Genomic DNA, 17,266 nt, shown 5'->3' with positions numbered 1-17,266 from the left:
GAATGTACCAGAGCTTTATCTGCCTCACTGACAGAACCACCACCAGATTGATTATTTATTATATCGCCCTTTGTGACATGCTTCATAGCAACTGAAAAATAATCTCTTGAATGAGTGCCTGAATTTAATATGCACATCTAATGAAAGATTTTGGAACAGCTTCTTCTATGATCATTGATTAAGAACTTATTATTAAATGTCCTTTAACCTAAAGTTTCATAAAGATCTATTTAATGATGTAGCTGAATGCTGTTTTTTGAAGGCATAAACTTCAGTTTTGGCTTTCTTGCAGGGTCTCTGAGTGTTTCATTATATGCTGAGGCCTCTTGTAGTGACAAGGTAAGTATACAAAAAGTAGTATGTAATTACAAAATAACTGCATGTTGTGTCTTCCAAAACACTGAGCAGGCTACATTATAATTACTTTCGGAGCGACTAAATGAAAATACACAGCAGTATTCAGGAACATGTAATTACTCATAGGCTTTGCTTATTAAATCTCTAGCTTTTGTGAAAATATTAGTTCTTTTCACTTGTACAGTACCTTCTACTGGATGACTTCAAAGCCCTTTACAAATTTTGCTAAATGTATCCCCCATATAACTCCATTCACCTTAATGTTAGAAAACTAGAGGTTAAGCCTGGCCCATTAATTAAGCCTCACAACAGTCCTATGCAGTATTATACTCATTTTTCAGATGGGGATATTGAAGCACAGAGAAGTTGAGCAATTTGGACACAGCAAATCAGAGGTAGAGATGAAGTCCTCACTCTAAGCCCCTTGCCTTAATCACCAGTCAACGTTCACTTCTAACATGTAAATGATAGATAGCAGTGGTAAATTATTTATGCATTGCAAAATATGGCAATATTAAACACCCACTCAAACAATTTACAAGTGGAACTTGCACTGTACAGTATGATGTCCCTTTTCTATTTATCAAGGCTTATATCTATTTCTCACATGCCTTAGTGTAATACAGCTGTTCATTAAGGGTCCACAATTCTGCATACTTTCTTTGAAGAAAAGAAGATCACGGCCTCAAAGTAGGCCATTTTCTCACTAAAGGACAAATACATCTGGGGGGATTTCAGATGCTATGCAGCACGTCTTCTAGGAGGAATTCAGTCATTTAGACATTTTCAACATGTAGACAGTGCTGAGCTGTACAAATACCAATATACAACCAAGTAATTCATTTGGCATATTTAGACTTAGTTTCAATCTCATTCACTTTTTTCTTTTTTGATAAGATTTATGTTACAAAATACAGTTCAATCTCCTGTGGCAGCTACAAGGATGAAAATGAACTGAAAGTATCTGGATGTGCCTAATAATTATTAGTGGTCAGGGAAGAGCATACATTATTGACACAACAAGTCACAAATCACTAAGATAATTACATTTGACGCTTTGTGTTGTAATGTTTCAAAAGATTGGTTTAATAATTGATCTGCTCTGATGTCTTAAAAGAGAGAGGATCTACTATGCCAAATAGTTAACTGAGACGTTAGGCTGGCAAATTTTAAAGGCAATGTGCAATGGGGGGGTTGTTGAGAGGGCAACTGTACCTAGGGATGTGAGGTTTAAAAGTAGCCTAAATCAATGTCCCAGATTTAGCAGATGGAAAAGTAGCTGGAGCTCACATCACACAGGATTGCATTTTCAGTATGTGATGTTCTGGGCACTCGGTACTCCAAAGAGCATGGTCAGCTGTGTATATTCAGCACTAAAATAAATTCACTGAAACTTGTTCGCACAACTAGCTCTTCAGCGCACACCTCCAGGAAATTATCTGTATATGGGAACTGTCCTCACACCTTTCTACAAATTTGTTCCATGTGCAATATGTTGTCGTTTCAGGCATCTTTGCCAGGTGTTGGCAGAGAAAAATGGTGGGTTTGAAGTAGAAGTGGGGGAAATGCCAATGCACCCCGCTGAAAATCAGGTACCCAAAAGAGGGGAGACTTGAAATGTGAAGTGCTTTAAATGAGACCATTTTAACCAGGCGTACTCTGAAGATGTCTACTACTAGTAAAGTAGCAGACACTGCCTGAGTCAGTGGCAATGTCTGACTGAGTGGCAATTGGATTAAGAATGACAAATTGTGGTAAAGTGAGTGGGAAGATTGATTAATGAGCTAATGCTACACCTCTGTTCACTTGCAGAGGGCACTGCAGGGGCAATTGCTTTCATACACTTCAGCAGTGTCTATATGCTTCAGCAATGTTGCTGAGCAGGTCTTTACTACTATACCATACAGCGGGCCTGAGAATGTGGATACGGAATATGTGTATTAGTCCACATTATGTCCTTTATTTCAATTTTGGATAAGACCTCAGACTGAATAATAATGGAAGATTGTTTAAGGGGAAAAAACTTGTGATACATATTCATCATGGAAGGAGAAAGTCCAAGGCCTTACACTGATTCCAGGCTCCAGGAACAGGGACTTGTGAACAGTTTCCAGTGAGAACTTCATGTCTACAAAAAGCAGAAAAAAAAAAGCAAAAAAAGACCATTGCCTTCAGATTGCTACACTGTTGGAAGGCATGTAAATAGGACACATGAGGTACATACCTCCTATTGAGAGTTGATCAATACTTTTGTAAAAGTAAATGGACTTTTAGTCAAAGAAACAAGATCATTTTCATTGGCCCCTGGATGTTACTTTTTGAGCATTAACAGTATGGTTGGTGGTGTATAATATGTATAGGCAGATGCCATCTTTGCCCCAATCTGGCAGGTGAATATAATTCTATTCACTAGGGCAACAGTGAATTACAGGGTTTGCTGTAAAATACATAACTCATGGGCCAATGGCAGATGGTCTGGATAAACTAACAGGTATTTTCCATCTCCGGCATTTGGTATCAGATAATGTATGAGACCTTGCAGGTGATGTCTTAACTGGGGTTCAAGTTTTATAGCAAGGTTCATGACTTTGTTTGTTCCCTTGGCTGGCAGTATTACACTGCATGCTGAAGAAGAAAATTTGAGATGCTTTGCACTCAGGGAGGATGGAATATTGCTGCAATTCTTAGTATACTTCAGCTGTTCGGTAAGAGCCTTTTTAAGTCCTTGAGCAACTAGGTAAGCAATGTGCAATTTCATTGAGAGGCAGGGATCTTTGTTCACCAGGAAATCTCTATTGCTCTGTGCACCATATTCTTGACAGCCATGCATGAATGTACAGTGGGTTAGGATCTCCTAAATTTGAACGTGGCTTAAATTCTGGTGGGGGAAGAAAATTCCAAGAGACAGGCTGTAGCAACGCAAAGAAACTTTCGGGCAGCAGTGAGGGTAAAGCAGCCCTAAATGTGGATGGTACTGGCTGTGTTGGGGGCATAGTTCTAGCATTAGGGAGGAGGTATTTATCTGAGCTGGAAGTAGGCCAGGACACTATGTTTAACCCTTCCGTTTCTTATTCAAAGTGCCACTTCAATGACTCCCCTTTTTACATTTCACCCTGGGAATAGAATGGTGGAAAGGTGAGTAAATCATCAGGAAACCTGTCCTTAATGTGCTGACTTAGCTATAATTCTTGCAGCCCACTGTATGGTCAAAGGTGCTTGATAGAGCAGGCAGCACAGAGGTAGATGAAAGCTGCACTACATCTAGCACTGTCTGCTAACTGTCTTCTAGTTATGAAACTGACCTCCCATGAGGCTTTTCCTAATTTTAGCAGGAGCTGCTCAGTTGAAGCTTACAAACTTCAGGCAGAGATACAGTAGCAAGATGGATAATGTGTAATCAAAGAGTAGCACTTAGGGGGAACCTGTGGTGTCCTCATGCCAGCATAATGACCTTGTGCTTATTAAAATAAATATCCCCAAGCAAGGCACTGCCAAGAAGTTTAACAACACAAATATTTTTTCCATATTCCTGCTGGTGAGTGAGCTTAGTCTAAAGGTGTCATCTTCAATTGAGAGCAGCCTATGTGCTCATAATGGTTAAAGTTAATTTAGTTGTATATGATAAATAACTGCAGGTCGGAAAGTGGTGGTTTAAAGCAAAATTGAGAAATTCTCCAGCTAGCTGAGAAAAGGTAGCAAAGTTCCCTGCATTATTACAACCAGTGATGATGATAAAAATGTTATAATGTAAAAATGAGCCAAGGCAGTTGCAAGCCTTATCCTGGTTTATGGGTGCATAGGTTATTCCAGTGATGCGCTTATAGCACAGTCTAAAATGTCTCTAGGTCCAGTAGGAATATGAACCATGCAAAAATGCCAGACTGATTATGTGAGAACTGTTGTCACTAAACTGGGAGTAATCTAAGCACCTGAGGGTCAGAATCCATTTACCTACTCTTGATACTAGAGCTGGTGGGAAATGTTTAATCACAATGATTTTACTGACAGGGGAAAAAAGGCCCTTTTCACAAAACTACAGTTTCCTGTGGTAAAATTTCAGTTTTGCCAAACATTTTCAGAACTGTTGAAATGATGATGGTTCCTTGACTGCCTGCTTGGATGCTTTTTTGTTAATTTAACTTTGGCCTGCAACCAGAACGTGAAATTGGAAAAAGCTTTCCCTTAGGGCTGCCCAGGCTGAGTGCCCTGATTATCTACCTTTCAGTATCACCTGCCTCTCCCCAGCTCTGAGGCTAGAGAGGCAGAGAGTCCACTCTCCTCCCCAGCTCTTTGCTCCTCTGGGTCCCAGAACTGGACGGGAAGACTAAGTACTGAGGCTCTGTGCCTCTCCAGCTTCAGAGCTGGGGAGAGGCAGGGGATACTGAAAGGTAGAGCATCAGGGCACTCAGCCTGGGCAGCCCTACGGGAAAGCTTTTGCCAATTTCATGTTCTGGCTACAGGCCTATTGAGGAGGATGACTGATCAGACTCTGTACCTCAACAGTATCTGAGATCTGGTCTATACTAGGAATTTACTTCAGTATAGCTATGTCTCTTAGGGTTGTGAAAAATCCATACTCTGAGCAACACAGTTAAACTGACCTAACCCTCAGTGCTAGCTCTACAGAAGAATTCTTCCATCAACCTAGCTTCTTCCTCTTGGGGAGATGGATTACCTATGCCAATGGGAGAAGTCCTCCTTTTGGCATAGGTAGTGTCTACACTGAAGCACTACGTTTTAAGTGTAGACATATCCTGAGTGCCTCACAATCATTAAGAACATATCCTTACAACACCCCTGCAAGGGAAGGGAGTATTATCCTCTCTTCATAGTGGAGACTGGAAGAATAGAGAGGTTCAGTGATTTGCCCAAGTTCACAAAGGAATTTTGTTGGCAGAGGTTGGAAATAAATCCAGATCTTCTGAGTTCTAATCCAGTCCTTTAATCTCAAGGCTTTCTTCCCCTGAGCATGAAGGATCCATGTTATATATAGAAGCCAGCCAAGATAAGAATAGTTAAATTATCTGATCAATAAACAAGGTCCTTCCAGGAAACCAATTTCATTTGATTAATATGGCAGGTCAGGTAAGGGCTTTATTGAAATTCAACACATATTTGTATTGCAAGAGCATTTTTTAATTGCAAACAGTCCTGAGTATGTAACTCAGTCAGTGAAAGACTTTATAGAAGAACAGGTGCTAGACAGAGCTCTATTGCAATCTGACAGTGACCCTGATTGCCTTGTGACCTATTACAGCAACCTGCCAAGGATGCAAAGACTTAGCTGATTAGCACCATATGCATTCAGATTTCCATATGAAATTAAAAAGGTTAATTAAACCAGAGAGCAAAAGAAAGGAATGTGATGAATGGGCCTTGAAGTGGAACTTCGGATATGGAGCATAAATCCTGTTTTTTCCAAAGATAGATTAGAGAGGAAAGTGAGCATTGTCAGATGGGTTTTACTAAACTGGGAAGAAAACAAAGCTGACTGTTAATGTGCAATGATTGCCATAAAAATGTCAGCATTTACTCAGAGCTGGCTGTTAGGTGACTTATTCCTTCACCCATTTACTTCCCTGGTCCTTCTCGCATAAACAGAGAGCAACAATACCCAAAGTCCAAAGGTGCAAACAATTCGATGTTTATTGGGGTGAACTTCCAGCAAGCAAGATTCCAGTTTCCTTCCTTAGTGAACCCCTTCTCCGCTCTGACACCACAGTGCCTGGCCTGTGTCGCTGTTCCCATTTCCCCCCCTTAGAAAGACATGATTCCAATTTCCCCACCCTCACTTCCTGATTGACTGCAGAATATATAGTAAAACTTGAGTTCTGCTTACCTATACCTTAACCAATTATTTTACTCAAATTTAACTAACCAATCCTAACTTATTGTAACATCATTATTTAACCAATTATATCCCACCACCTTAATTAGTTTACACCCAGCAAAATTAATTATACAGCAGACAGAAACAATCACAGAACCAGACAGAGATTATACAGGCAAACAATAGGGAAATGGGGACTACAATGATAGAACAACGCAGAAATGAGGATTTCATATCCCAGCTATTGATAAGTGAGTTCTTGCCAGACAGGATGCTATCAAACTAAGTTTCCTTTTACATTTGCTAGGCACTTCCCTTTCTCTGGAGGTGATAGATCAGATCACCTTTCTAACAGCCCCAGATTGCCTTATTTCGATGTGACTAGTTTGGAATATGAGGCTGTGACCGTACACTTCCCAGTTTATGGCTGCCTCTGCTGCTTAGCCAGAGATCTTAGCCTAAGCATAGGGCCTCAGACTGTCACAGTAAGAGAAGGCCCTTACACCAGCAGACGGTGATTTTGATTCTTTCTTTTATACCTCTATAACTAGCTAAGTGATAAGAATACACCTAAATTCTTAGAGTATAGGCCTTTACAGAGAGGCCTGAATATCTATATTCTAACACTGGCAAACAGTGGTATTTGAGATACCATGTACCCCTCCTCCTCATGTTTGCCATAGCATATAAGTGAGAGAACAGTGTTGTGTCTGCTGGTAAATATTGATTTTAATAGCAATGATTTTAAAATCTCTCAAATTGAGTTAATTGTAAATACAGAGAGCTTATTAATGGGAAAAATAGATCATTTATATTACCTTTTTGATAATGGGCAGTATTAACAGAATTGGTTCATCATCAGAGTACAGAGGGTCCTAAATTGTCCAGAAAGAAGTGGAGGTGATAGAGATTGGAGAGGGATAGAATGGATTACAAATCTGTAAATGCAGTCCCTTCCAGCAGCCAGTATGGAGGCTTGCATTTTTGTGTACACTTGCATGTTTGAATCTGGAACCTGGAATTGAAGGTCACACTTACAAGACGGAATATAGTATCCTGGAATTCAGCAACATTGAAAGGGATTTGGGGGTAATGTTTGATAAGCAACTGAACATGAACTCCAAGTATGATGCTGTAGCTAAGGAGGTAAAAGTAATCCCTGGATGTATAAGTAGGAGAATATCTAATAGGATTAGGGAGGTGGTGTTTTGTCAATATAGGACATTAGTGAGGCCATTACTGGAACACTGTGTCTAGTTTTGATGTCCACATTTCAAAAAAGATCCAAAAATATTGGAAAGGGTTCAGAAAACAGCTACAAGAATGACTTGATGTATAAAACTATGTCTTCTAGTGAGAGACTAGGGAAGCTTAATCTATTTAGTTTATCCAAGAGATGATTAAGTGCTCATCTATGTGGCCCTGCAATTTGGACTATGGGGGTGTGAATTACAGCATGCACTGTAATTCCCTCATGTGGATGAGGCTGGCATGAACTAAAAGGTGCCTAGTTCGTGTTACTGTAGTCCTGTTTAAAGAGGACTATGTTACTGGGAACTAGCTACCTTTTACTTCAAGCCATGGAGGAGTTACAGTGCAGCATGCTAGTGCACTCTGCAGTTCATACCCCCATAGTCTGATCTGGGACCATGTAGACCACCCAAAGAGGTGACATGATTATGGTTTTGAAGTATGTGAAATCTCTTGTGAAGAGATTTCTGATTAATCTAGCAGAAAAAAGGTATAATGAATGTGACTCAGAGGTCCACTGATGGCTCACTACTCTGTGTCAGCAACTCTTATCAGACCTAACATACTCACTACACCCAACTCGTTGTCCTATCTTCTAAAAGGTGTCATGTAAGTTATCAGACTTACTAGTAACATTAGGGCCATTAATACTGTGTGGTATATGCATGATTAGCCTACAAAGAATTATGCTGAAAATATGTGACTAAAATATTTTTAAAGCAAGCATAGCAGGGGAAGTTGATAAACAGGCATTTTGCAGTCAAAGGAAAGGGGTTGACAACTCAAGCCAAGTGTGGACAAGGACAGTGGGCTATTCATTTGTATCAGAGATTTAAAGAATATCATTTGCTTTATAAAAAAATCAAAAGTGGGAGAGAAATAGCATAGCATCAATACTAGACAGCATGGCTTCTATACACAGCAGGAGAAATTAAATTTCATCTGGGGATACACATCAGAAGAATACATTTCAAAGGTTTACTGAACTATAAAGAGAGGAGAAGAGAATCTCTAAGTTATCCTTCACCTGAGGAGAAAAAGAAACCCAGCTTTTGGGCTCTGTGTTGGATCCTGGCTAAGAACCATCCAGCCATGCTGAAAGAATCACTATGGTGAAGAAACTTTGAACAAAAGACACTGATTTGTTAAGCTGAGTTTTGGTTTTGGTAGCATATTTTCATTTTTTTTTGTTTGTAACCATTTCTACCCCTGTTACTTCTACTTGGTATCACTGAAACCTATGTCCTTATGTCAATAAACTTGTTTTACTTTTACTATAAACCAACTCAGTGCTGTGATTGAAAAGAATGATGTGTTATTTCAGTTAAGTTAATGAGTTGCTGGGCATTGACTCTTTAGATGAGCAGCAAACTTCATGCAGTTTTGGGGGTGTTACAGTAAGAGGGGCTGGGCACTGCAAAAAGATGTTTGTAGGGCCGGAAGGGTTGTTGAGGTCCCCCTGTAAGCAGTCCCCCTGGGAGCCACAGCTGCAGACCATTTAAAATACCCTGAGTTGCAGTACAGGTGATGACTGAATACCTTAGTGGCCTGGGTGAACTTCAAAGTGTCTCAATGACATCCAGTAATTAAAATCTGAAGCCAGACAAAGTCAGAGTAGAAATAAGGCTCAATTGTTAAGTGAGGGTAATTGACCACCGGAACAATTTACTGAGGGGTCTTATGGATTCTCCATCAATTGAAGGTTTAAATTAAGGCTGGCTATCTTTCAGAAAGTTATGCTGTAGCTCAACCAGAGATTTTGGGTTTAAGAAAATATGGACTTGATGCAGAAATTAGTGGGTGTGGTTCTTTACTCTGTGTTATGCAGCAGGTCAAACTATATTAACAAAAGGGTCCCTTCAGACCTTAAAATCTATGACTGCATGATCATGCAAACATGGGGTGGAGAGTTTCCCCCTAAAATGTCACAACAAATCCACATTTATGTATTTATTTATTTTAAATCTCAGTTTTATGAAACCATTTGGAACCTGACTCCCCAAGAGTTTTGGACACGTGAGTTTGTCAGTACTGTCCTTAGCTGCATATAAAGTAGGAAATAAGCCCTGATAGACAGCTTGAGCTGCCAAACTTAGAAGAGAAGAGCTGGCAGCTGTGGCTTATTGAGCTGCTGGGAGCAAGAACTGACAGCTGTGCCTCCTAAGCAAAATAAACTGAAGAAGAGAAGAGAGAGAAGTTGCTCTCTGCCTAACCTAGGAGTCTCTAAAGCTAGACCACAGGTAAGGGAAAGGAGTAGTTGGGAATTCTTTGCCTTGTTTCTTCTGGGGATGACTATATTGGTGTGCAAAGAGTAATATTTACTTTTGTTTTCTCAACCTAGAACCTTGGCTTAATGGAACAGCCTTGTGTGGTTTGCAGACAGTGGGAGTAAATAGAAAGAAAATACTATGCTTAGCTTGTTTCATTTGGACCAGTTCTGTGATTATTTTATTCCCTCTGGCGGTGGAACCTGACTTATAGGGGACTCTGTGGAAAGCTAGAGATCCTACTCCATGATCCCTTCTTAAATATCTTTTTAGATAGTGCCTTTCCCACAGGATCCCTAATTACCTCTCCCTATCCTTGTGCCCACACAAGTACAGGCATTATCTTATAAAACACTGAAATTGAGCAACCCCTTGGGTGAATAATGGTAGCTCTTTAACATTGTACAGCAACACTATGCAGAAGTCTAGAATAGGAAAAGAAAAGTCATATATCTGATTGCAGATTCCTCTCCAGCATTGGGAACAGAATACAATCGCCTAAACTGAGAATGTGGACAAGTGCAATTAAGTACTAAAATTAAAAATTCTAACATTACCCATAAAAGACCAGATTCCCCCCCTTCAAATGACAGTTCTTTTTGAGAGTTAGCGGAGTGACCAGAAAACTCCACTACAGTGTATTCTCCATATGGAATATCTTCCAAAGAGGGATGGTTTGGGAGCAAGAGCAAGATGGAAGCATTCTAGTCTTCTAAATCTAGTGGATCATTGAGGAAGGATGTCATCATCCATGGACACAGGATCTGTCCTTAACAAACTGCTCCTTCTCCATGTCACTTCCAGGATCAGAGTCCTGGATATGCCTCCTTTGTTTTTATGCTGTTATCGGTCACTTTTTCCTGCAGCTGCTTATGTGCTACAGGAGTCAAGGGTGTTTCAAGAAGGATTGCAGGTATTACAGCTAAGCTGCCATTTGGTCAGCAACAGACTGCTGTGTTGGACTCAACCTTTGGATTCCTTATGTTTTTAAGCCTAGTGGGTCTCAGTAGCCTCCAGGCACTGTCTCTACAGCTATACTTACACTACAGCCTAGGGGTGTGGCTTCCTCTGCTTGCATAAACATAGTCCTGAATATAAACAGTAGTTTAGCTATGATATCATGGATAGCAGCAGTGGAGGTGTGGCTTAGCCATGCAGCATATGTGCCCACCAGTTTCAGGTGGGTTGTTAAATCCTCTGCTAGGTGTAAGGATTCTTCCCAACACCTCCTGAGTGTCCTGACCAAGAGGGAGGCTATGATACAAAAGTGATGGGTGCAAAACAGTTTAAATCAAAATGGCATTCACCACAGAATAGAGTTTGCAGATTGGTTATAGGCTTTTTACAGATGTAGAAAATACTCACATGGGGAATATGGAATAGCGCCATGGAAGTGGTTCTTCTGTCCCCACCTTTACATGCCAATGAAAAGTTCATCCTCATTAGGTTGCTTTTTCTTATGGAAGTCAAGGGGACCATCTGAGATCAGGTCATGCCAGTCTCCTATCTGTGGCATCTTAGTGACAAACTTACTAATTTTAGATTGCTACTTTCAAAGACAGTGAAAACATTGTAATCCCTTTGAGCATGTGACTTGTAGTCCTTGCTGCCCATCTACCTCTTCAGCTGATATGCAGCTGTTTGAAATGCAGACCATTTAATCAGAAGAAAATCTTTTTGTGAAAACTAAGTTGGAATGACTGATAATACTGGGGATTTTATTCTGTAACAACAGCCAAGTGCCTAGACACTTTTATTGATGTGTTATGATGTGGAGTGAACAAACCTCAGCAGGAAGGCAAGGACATGTTCCTTGTGTTTATTGATCTGCAGTCTCCTATGTAAAATACCACATTTCTGAATTTCTTGAGTGGTGTTATTGATGTAACTTCTGCCAGCATAAGATCTGAACAGTAGCCACCAAATTGATTTGTCTTGTCAGATTTGAAACTCCAATCTCCTCCACAAAAATAAATAAGCATATAAAAAAATAAAAGTAAATAAAATTGAAAGGTTTGTGCAATATCTCAATGCCCCATTCAGGTCTTGCTACTACTGTGAAGAGCTGATAGAAAACAAATATCCAGGCAGCCAACCAGTTGGCCCTGAATGCACTTGGAAAGCATGGCGCATATACTCAGTACAACATAATCATGGGAGCTCAGAAGATGGTTGTTTATCATCATTACCTGGCCATCTTGCCAAGGGTAGAGCTGTCATCCAAAATGATCACCAAACTGCCACAGAAACTTCACGAAGGGCCAAAGTAATGTCATTCCCCAAAACATAAGGGGGTAACTCTCTCTTTAGACAGGTTTCAGAGGGGTAGCCGTGTTAGTCTGTATCGGTGAAAACAATGAGGAGTCCTAGTGGCACCTTAGAGACTAACAAATGTATTTGGGCATAAGCTTTCATGGGATATAACCCACTTCCACTGCATCTGATGAAGTGGGTTGTATCCCATGAAAGCTTATGACCAAAGAAATTTGTTACTCTGAAGTGCCACAAGGATTCCTCATTGTTTCTCTTTAGACAGTGTGAAAGACTGTTTCAACCAAACAGGCCAACAATGGTTTCTTTCTGGAGTTATCCCAGGTACCTTTTTGTTTTTAGTTCCCTTTTGTTTGCTTTACATGGACATGCTCAGAAATGCATCTTGAAATGAGCATGTACAGTTACAGTGAATTTTAAGCAAATATTAAAAAATATTCACAGAAAGCTTTTAACTTATAAACATGAGTATTGTACCCAATGCTTGATTGGGAAGTTATAACTTCTAATCAGGGATTTGAAACAAAGTCATGTTTTCTATGTGTGCATTCAAATGTATTGGGTGTGCTAACACTGGTATGTTTCACCCACAACATCCTTTTAGCCCCAGTGGTGTTTGTGGGTATAAATTCTAGCACTTGCATACCTTTGGGAGTTAGATATCTCAAAGAGCTCTCAGGTAACTGTTAGCAGGAATCTGCACTTGCGAAGTGTAGGCACAAGCTATGGCAAACACAAGTAGAGGCTGAAGGCTGGAAATATGTCCCCTTATGCCATATAGTAGCTGTTAAATCAGTGGAAGTATGAAAAATGTTTCTCTTGCTGTTTCTTTGGAACAAAAGTGTGCTTAGCTCTTTGGTTCGTGGAAGAATAACCTCATCTCAATACTTGTGAGATTTCTATAACGTTTGCTGTATGGTTACGAAAGGGACGTGTTCTTAGCTGCTAATTTGCAATGCAGATCAAAGAGCACTTCAGCAGCAAGACTTCAGTGTTTTGCTAATAGCTTAAATGTTAATTTAAAACAATGTTTAAGAAATATTCAGAAGACAAGAGAACATAAAAGAACTCATTAAGGGGGAACATCAGTGTAATATACAAGATATTCTAATCGCTGCAACTAATTACAAAGAAGAATAAATTCGTATAAAATGTTTTCAGAAGTGTCTTAAATATATTGAAGTAGGATTAACAATAAAACAAGAAGAAGACTATTTGATGTAAAAAAGTCTCAGTGAATTGGCGTCACCACTAGAAAGCATTTGAAATGGAATAACTTTTACAACAAATTTTGAATTTCTCCATTCCAATCTCTCCTCAGACTGTGAGGTTGGAGACCCCACTTAGAGATGAGTCCTACAGGTTAATGGAAATACTGAAACAGTAATAATTTCTTAAGATTCACTATTTTAATGCATTTTTTATTCTAAAAGAATATTTTTGCCACTACGTTGTCTATGATCCCTGCAGTCTCCCATTATAATCCCACAAAGGAATTTACAAATTCTTATGATTGTCACTATCTCTTCCAACATCACTGGTTCCTATTCATTTTCCTGCCTGCTGTATTTTTAGTACAAGTAAAGATGACTCAGATCTAAATTGTCAAGATCTGGACTTAAGTTTTCAAATCCAGGTCCAGAATCAAACACTCCCAAATTTCCCAATGCTCAGCCCATTTTAGAAAGATTTCAGTTAGAAACTACCATCTGAATCTTCTATCATGAACCAACCTGAGGTCCAAGCCCATCTCTAAATAAAATGTTTGCCAACTCTTCAAATATTTTGTTTTTTTTCTTAGAGTAATATTCATATATTTTTTTAATTATTCTAGTCCTTGTGGTTTCAGATAAAACTTGTAAATGTGACGCAGGTGTGACTGAAAAGCTCAAAAACCAGAAGAAAAAACACATTTTTAAAAAAATCTAATTTTTGAATGTTTTGGTTTGACAATGTTGATAAGAGCTTTCCCCTCCCCCTTAATTCATGGCTTGATCTTCCAACCATTTGCTACTTAGTTTAGTGCTTACTAACATGAGTAATTGTGTTAGTCTACACACAATAAGCCCCACTGCTGGTAATAAGCATTTGCTTCTTTGGACTCCTTGTAATTTTTAATGAAAAATAGTGTAAAATGGTTACTCTTTACATTAAATTTCCATGCTGACCAGAATAATTTTTGCTTTCTTTATTAAATACATTTAAATAAAAATATTTAGTCAATAACAATGTACTTGGAAGGGGCTGAAATATTCTTCCTACTCCAGCCAAACAAACCGATTTCAAAATAGCAACAAGACAGCAATGAAACCATAACATTGTTATGTCAGGAAATCTTTGTCTGTGCAGACAGGCCTTTTGCATATGGTGTTAGGGGCTTGTCCATCATTCCACACCAATGACTTTCAGAAGCATTAAAAATACTCAAGTGGATGCTTTTCTTCAAGCAGTTTCACTTCAACCTGATACCTAATTTGATGATTTTGACATAAACAATTTATTTACATAAAATAAAGCTTTCCAGTTCACCTTTTAACAATCTTTTTAAGGTCCCAAATCAATAACCAAGTACATGAGTAGGTCTGAAAAAGTAACAAGGATTACATTTTAAAACAAGAGGGTTGAAAATCCTGCCACAGCAGCAGTTGATGGTACAGAATTGTAATGGTTCCAGTTGTTCCTCTTCCGCAGAACTTGTTCATGTTGGGTAAAGGTTCCTGCTCTATGAAGGCCCTCAACTGCAGGGTCCCAACTATCAACACTTCTCCTCAAGATCTACATGAGAACACTGGGAGAGACCGTGAGATGCAATTGGCTTGGCTGACAACACATAGTATGCCAGTGACACAAACTATAAGACTCATTCTCAACTGTCGCAACCATTTCCACTACTGAAATATTAAACTGTGTCTAGGAAATAAACTCTTGGATGGCGAGCAGCTGGCTCAAGCTGAACCCAGGCAAGACTGAAGTGATGATGGTGGAAAAGGGGAAACATTTCAAAGAACTGGACATGAGGCTGTTTCTGCCTCCCATCAAATGTATACACTTCCCATTCATCACAGGGTAGCAAAGCCTCAGAGTCCTCTTGGTAGCTCATATTTCCAAAAATGTCATCTTTCACCTCCAGCTGGTTAGGAAGCATCATCCCTTCCTCCTGGATCAGGACCTAGCCACAATAACCTATGAATTTGTCACCTCCAGGCTGGATCACTGAAGTTGAATGTGGAGAGGACACACAGGCTCCAACTGCTACAGAATACAGCTGCCCACCATCTACATGGCTCAAAAGTAAATGGATCAATCCCATAGCTAAATCAAAGACCACATTTTGTTGTATGAACCATGACAACAGATACAGACTTCTGAGACAATCAGATCCCTGGAGGAAACTTGTGAGATCTGAGGACAAACCATTCTGTCAAGGGGATCTATATATGTTAACAATCTTCCAGAGAACTTCAGGCAAATCCAGAATCTGACTATCTTTTTAAGAAATGCTGTAAAGCCCTTTCCTTTGAGAAAACCTTTCCACCATAAGTGATGCTCACAATTCCAACATCCCTTTTTATTACTGACTCTCTACCAATGCCTTCACACCCCCCTCCCAAGGAAAAAAAACTATCTCTGAAACAGAATTTATCCAAGAAGGAGAAGACTTCATGAAATCTACAAGGGACTTCATTATTGCTATTGATTTTACAGGGAAGGCACTCAGATATTATGATGATGGATGGGCCGTACAAAATTCTGAAGAAAGTTAATAAAGAGGAAAATTAGTTTGTACTTTAGTTGATTTGATTGATTGACTTGGCCTTGGTTTTGCATGAGAAATACAGAATTCTGAACATAAGTTTTGGGACTTTAAAAACATATATTCTATAGAAATTGGCCAGATTATTATCATACTATATTTATGACACCTTTATACCCTGCTGCAGGCAGAATCTGGGAAAGTCAACTATGACACTGAGTCACTGAGAGAAAATACATGTAGATTCTTACAGTGTAGATTCCTTACATTTTTGGGGGACTGTCTCCTTACTGGACTGTGGTGTGAATAGTGACACTCTGAAAGTGGCCTACCAGGGTTCTGATGTTCTCTCCATGATTCAATATCAAAATTGTCAATTTTTAAAATATATTTTCTATTTTTTTTTTCTCATACCTGCAAAACTCCTACTTTTGGTTTGGAGAACTGGGATGAGTTCTTTGCTTCCCATGGATCATCACCACCAATAATATAGAGGATATAGGCAAAATCATGCTTGTTACATTCTTCTATTATGCCTTCATTTACAAGTGTGCAACTCCATTATGCTTCATTGGTGTGGCACAGGATATAAATGAGAGACTCACTTGCACCTCAGAGGAAGAGGAAATAATCTACCTTGACTTTCAGAATTTGCAGGGCTGGAAGTTAGAAAAATATCTTTAACTTTTAAATGGTGAGAACGTGGTATTAGTGAGGACACTGTAAACCCCATGATGCCATTTTTATGTAAGCACCAGTCTCTCTAAAGTGAATTCTTCCGTATTAACCTGAAGTCTGCTCATAGAATCATAGAATCATAGAATATCAGGGTTGGAAGGGACCCCAGAAGGTCATCTAGTCCAACCCCCTGCTCAAAGCAGGACCAAGTCCCAGTTAAATCATCCTAGCCAGGGCTTTGTCAAGCCTGACCTTAAAAACCTCTAAGGAAGGAGATTCTACCACCTCCCTAGGTAACGCATTCCAGTGTTTCACCACCCTCTTAGTGAAAAAGTTTTTCCTAATATCCAATCTAAACCTCCCCCATTGCAACTTGAGACCATTACTCCTCGTTCTGTCATCTGCTACCATTGAGAACAGTCTAGAGCCATCCTCTTTGAAACCCCCTTTCAGGTAGTTGAAAGCAGCTATCAAATCCCCCCTCATTCTTCTCTTCTGCAGACTAAACAATCCCAGCTCCCTCAGCCTCTCCTCGTAAGTCATGTGCTCTAGACCCCTAATCATTTTTGTTGCCCTTCGCTGTACTCTTTCCAATTTATCCACATCCTTCTTGTAGTGTGGGGCCCAAAACTGGACACAGTACTCCAGATGAGGCCTCACCAGTGTCGAATAGAGGGGAATGATCACGTTCCTCGATCTGCTCGCTATGCCCCTACTTATGCATCCCAAAATGCCATTGGCCTTCTTGGCAACAAGGGCACACTGCTGACTCATATCCAGCTTCTCGTCCACTGTCACCCCTAGGTCCTTTTCCGCAGAACTGCTGCCGAGCCATTCGGTCCCTAGTCTGTAGCGGTG

The 17,266-nt window shown here is 39.7% G+C and overlaps 1 protein-coding gene across 2 annotated transcripts in view; it reads left to right on the top strand.

Annotated features, from left to right (window-relative positions):
- Positions 1–17,266, top strand: part of LRRC4C (leucine rich repeat containing 4C) — a 1,007,170-nt gene that overhangs the window by 442,171 nt on the left and 547,733 nt on the right. The window contains exon 1 of one of the 2 annotated variants that reach the window (XM_038407817.2): positions 318–339. The exons of the other annotated variant lie outside the window; for it this stretch is intronic. The gene's annotated coding sequence lies outside the window, so the exon portion shown is untranslated. Of the gene's footprint in view, positions 1–317; positions 340–17,266 lie in introns of those variants that run through there. 2 annotated transcript variants of the gene reach the window in all.

Source organism: Dermochelys coriacea, chromosome 6 (genome assembly GCF_009764565.3).
Source record: "Dermochelys coriacea isolate rDerCor1 chromosome 6, rDerCor1.pri.v4, whole genome shotgun sequence".
In the NCBI taxonomy this organism is placed as follows: domain Eukaryota; kingdom Metazoa; phylum Chordata; order Testudines; family Dermochelyidae; genus Dermochelys; species Dermochelys coriacea.
The sequence above is the reverse complement of the archived record's forward strand: the minus strand, read 5'-3'. Positions and strand labels throughout refer to the sequence as shown.